Source organism: Sesamum indicum, linkage group LG7 (assembly GCF_026168435.1).
Source record: "Sesamum indicum cultivar Baizhima isolate 11 linkage group LG7, ASM2616843v1, whole genome shotgun sequence".
In the NCBI taxonomy this organism is placed as follows: Eukaryota; Viridiplantae; Streptophyta; class Magnoliopsida; order Lamiales; family Pedaliaceae; genus Sesamum; species Sesamum indicum.
Genome location: NC_142663.1, coordinates 12,159,535 through 12,164,534, shown reverse-complemented (window position 1 = coordinate 12,164,534; position 5,000 = coordinate 12,159,535).

Sequence of the window (5,000 nt, the reverse complement as noted above, 5' to 3'; positions counted from 1 at the left end):
GTGTGTGTGTTTTTCAGTTTGGTGGATGATGAGCTTCTTGATGAAAACCACTTTAGCTTAGTGGAGAATTCATTAGTTTGGTGCATTTAGTATTTTTCAGTTTGATGTAATGTATCATTTTAATTGCTTTGTTCTTCTAGTTGTAAGAATTCATATATTTACTGAGTATGTTATATGTGATTACGACATGTGATCAGTTCGTTTAGTTGAAATATGGCAGTAACGCTTTGGATTTTTATTGAATTTAAACTTGTTTTACTAGTTGGTTGTTATTCGATGCTTTGGTGAAAGCCTGCCTGTTAGCATCAAGAAGACCTTAACTATTGCTGCTCTTTTGAACCCATTGCTATTATTGGAGCAAAGAAGGTTGCAACATTTCCTAGTGTGTTTTACATGTAATTTTATTACGGCAATGATTTTATGATTAATATTATCCAGTTTCTGGTTCAACCTCTCTGAAAATCATGATCGGATGTAGTAGCTTTTTATTGAGATCATGAGATCAAAGAATATATTTTTATATGTTCTAATCAGCTACTGCATTTCTTTTTCAATTTTATCGACCACAAACATGAGAAGTTTTGTTGAATGATGCCCCCTCCTTGTTCCGGCTTTTCCATTTCCTTGTGTGTGGGTCTTTTTTTTATGTGTGTGTATGTGTGGGGTGTGTGTGTGCATGTGTGTGTATGGTGTGTGTGCATGTGTGCGTGTGTGTGTGTGTGTGCGGTGTGTGGGATGTGTGTGCGCGTGTGAGGTGTGTGTGTGGGGTGTGTGTGTGTGTGTGTGTGTGGGTTTGTGTGTGTGTGTGTGTGTTTGTGGGTGTGTGGGGTTTAGGTGTGTGTTTGTGTGTGTGTGTGTGTGTGTTTTTCAGTTTGGTGGATGATGAGTTTCTTGATGAAAACCACTTTACCTTAGTGGAGAATTCATTAGTTTGGTGCATTTAGTGTTTTTCAGTTTGATGCAATGTATCATTTTAATTGCTTTGTTCTTCTAGTTGTAAGAATTCATATATTTACTGAGTATGTTATATGTGATTACGACATGTGATCCGTTCTGTTAGTTGAAATATTGTAGTAATGCTTTGGAATTTTATTGAATTTAAACTTGATTTACTAGTTGGTTGTTATTCGATGCTTTGGTGAAAGCCTGCCTGTTAGCATCAAGAAGACCTTAACTATTGCTGCTCTTTTGAACCCATTGCTATTATTGGAGCAAAGAAGGTTGCAACATTTTCTAGTGTGTTTTACAGGTAATTTTATTACGGCAATGATTATGTGATTAATATTATCCAGTTTCTGGTTCAACCTCTCTAAAAATCATTATCGGATGTAGTAGCTTTTTATTGAGATCATGATATCAAAGAATATATTTTTATATGTTCTAATCAGCTACTGCATTTCTTTTTCAATTTTATCGACCACAAACATGAGAAGTTTTGTTGAATGATGCCCCCTCCTTGTTCCGGCTTTTCCATTTCCTTGTGTGTGGGTCTTTTTTTATGTGTGTGTGTGTGTGTGGTGTGTGTGTGCATGTGTGTGTGTGTGTATGGTGTGTGTGCATGTGTGCATGTGTGTGTGTGTGTGCGGTGTGTGGGATGTGTGTGCGCGTGTGTGGTGTGTGTGGGGTGTGTGTGTATGTGTGTGTGTTTGTGGGTGTGTGGGGTTTAGGTGTGTGTTTGTGTGTGTGTGTGTGTGTTTTTCAGTTTGGTGGATGATGAGTTTCTTGATGAAAACCACTTTAGCTTAGTGGAGAATTCATTAGTTTGGTGCATTTAGTGTTTTTCAGTTTGATGTAATGTATCATTTTAATTGCTTTGTTCTCTTAGTTGTAAGAATTCATATATTTACTGAGTATGTTATATGTGATTACGACATGTGATCAGTTCTGTTAGTTGAAATATGGCAGTAATGCTTTGAAATTTTTTTGAATTTAAAGCTGTTTTACTAGTTGGTTACTATTCGATGCTTTGGGGAAAGCCTGCCTGTGGGCATCATGAAAATTTTAACTATTGCTGCTCTTTTGAACTCAGTGTTATTATTGGAGCAAAGAAGGTTGCAACATTTCCCAGTGTGTTTTACATGTAATTTTATTACGGCAATGATTTTATGATTAATATTATCCAGTTTCTGGTTCAACCTCTCTGAAAATCATGATCGGATGTAGTAGGTTTTTATTGAGATCATGATATCAAAGAATATATTTTTTATATGTTCTAATCAGCTACTGCATTTCTTTTTCAATTTTATCGACCACAAACATGAGATGTTTGGTTGAATGATGCCCTCTCCTTGTTCCGGCTTTTCCATTTCCTTGTTTGTGCCTCTTTTTTTTATGTGTGTGTGTGTCTGTGGGGTGTGTGTGTGCATGTGTTTGTGTGTGTGTGGTGTGTGGGTGTGTGTGTGTGTGGTGTGTGGGATGTGTGTGCGCGTGTGTTTGTGGGTGTATGGGGTTTAGGTGTGTGTTTGTGTGTGTGTGTGTGTGTTTTTCAATTTGGTGGATGATGAGCTTCTTGATGAAAACCACTTTACCTTAGTGGAGAATTCATTAGTTTGGTGCATTTAGTGTTTTTCAGTTTGATTTAATGTATCATTTTAATTGCTTTGTTCTTCTAGTTGTTAGAATTCATATATTTACTTAGTATGTTATATGTGATTACGACATGTGATCAGTTCTGTTAGTTGAAATATGGCAGTAATGCTTTGAAATTTTTTTGAATTTAAAGCTGTTTTACTAGTTGGTTACTATTCGATGCTTTGGGGAAAGCCTGCCTGTGGGCATCATGAAAACTTTAACTATTGCTGCTCTTTTGAACTCAGTGTTATTATTGGAGCAAAGAAGGTTGCAACATTTCCCAGTGTGTTTTACATGTAATTTTATTACGGCAATGATTTTATGATTAATATTATCCAGTTTCTGGTTCAACCTCTCTGAAAATCATGATCGGATGTAGTAGGTTTTTATTGAGATCATGATATCAAAGAATATATTTTTATATGTTCTAATCAGCTACTGCATTTCTTTTTCAATTTTATCGACCACAAACATGAGATGTTTGGTTGAATGATGCCCCCTCCTTGTTCCGGCTTTTCCATTTCCTTGTTTGTGCCTCTTTTTTTTATGTGTGTGTGTGTGTGTGGGGTGTGTGTGTGCATGTGTTTGTGTGTGTGTGGTGTGTGGGTGTGTGTGTGTGTGGTGTGTGGGATGTGTGTGCGCGTGTGTTTGTGGGTGTGTGGGGTTTAGGTGTGTGTTTGTGTGTGTGTGTGTGTGTTTTTCAGTTTGGTGGATGATGAGCTTCTTGATGAAAACCACTTTACCTTAGTGGAGAATTCATTAGTTTGGTGCATTTAGTGTTTTTCAGTTTGATTTAATGTATCATTTTAATTGCTTTGTTCTTCTAGTTGTTAGAATTCATATATTTACTTAGTATGTTATATGTGATTACGACATGTGATCAGTTCTGTTAGTTGAAATATGGCAGTAATGCTTTGGAATTTTGTTGAATTTAAAGTTGTTTTACTAGTTGGTTGTAATTTGATGCTTTGGTGAAAGCCTGCCTGTTAGCATGAAGAAGACCTTAACTATTGCTGCTCTTTTGAATCCATTGCTATTATTGGAGCAAAGAAGGTTGCAACATTTCCTAGTGTGTTTTACATGTAATTTTATTACGGCAATGATTTTATGATTAATATTATCCAGTTTCTGGTTCAACCTCTCTGAAAATCATGATCGGATGTAGTAGCTTTTTATTGAGATCATGAGATCAAAGAATATATTTTTATATGTTCTAATCAGCTACTGCATTTCTTTTTCAATTTTATCGACCACAAACATGAGAAGTTTTGTTGAATGATGCCCCCTCCTTGTTCCGGCTTTTCCATTTCCTTGTGTGTGGGTCTTTTTTTTTATGTGTGTGTATGTGTGGGGTGTGTGTGTGCATGTGTGTGTGCGTGTGTGTGTGCATGTGTGCGTGTGTATGTGTGTGTGCGGTGTGTGGGATGTGTGTGCGCGTGTGAGGTGTGTGTGTGGGGTGTGTGTCTGTGTGTGTGTGTGTGCGGGTTTGTGTGTGTGTGTGTGTGTTTGTGGGTGTGTGGGGTTTAGGTGTGTGTTTGTGGGTGTGTGGGGTTTAGGTGTGTATTTGTGTGTGTGTGTGTGTGTGTTTTTCAGTTTGGTGGATGATAAGCTCCTTGATGAAAACCACTTTACCTTAGTGGAGAATTCATTAGTTTGGTGCATTTAGTGTTTTTCAGTTTGATGCAATGTATCATTTTAATTGCTTTGTTCTTCTAGTTGTAAGAATTCATATATTTACTGAGTATGTTATATGTGATTACGACTTGTGATCCGTTCTGTTAGTTGAAATATTGTAGTAATGCTTTGGAATTTTATTGAATTTAAACTTGTTTTACTAGTTGGTTGTTATTCGATGCTTTGGTGAAAGCCTGCATGTTAGCATCAAGAAGACCTTAACTATTGCTGCTCTTTTGAACCCATTGCTATTATTGGAGCAAAGAAGGTTGCAACATTTTCTAGTGTGTTTTACATGTAATTTTATTACGGCAATGATTATGTGATTAATATTATCCAGTTTCTGGTTCAACCTCTCTGAAAATCATGATCGGATGTAGTAGCTTTTTATTGAGATCATGATATCAAAGAATATATTTTTATATGTTCTAATCAGCTAATGCATTTCTTTTTCAATTTTATCGACCACAAACATGAGAAGTTTTGTTGAATGATGCCCTCTCCTTGTTCCGGCTTTTCCATTTCCTTGTGTGTGGGTCTTTTTTTTATGTGTGTGTGTGTGTGGTGTGTGTGAGCATGTGTGTGTGTGTGTGTGTGTATGGTGTGTGTGCATTTGTGCATGTGTGTGTGTGTGTGCGGTGTGTGGGATGTGTGTGCGCGTGTGTGGTGTTTGTGGGGTGTGTGTGTGTGTGTGTTTGTGGGTGTGTGGGGTTTAGGTGTGTGTTTGTGTGTGTGTGTGTGTGTGTTTTTCAGTT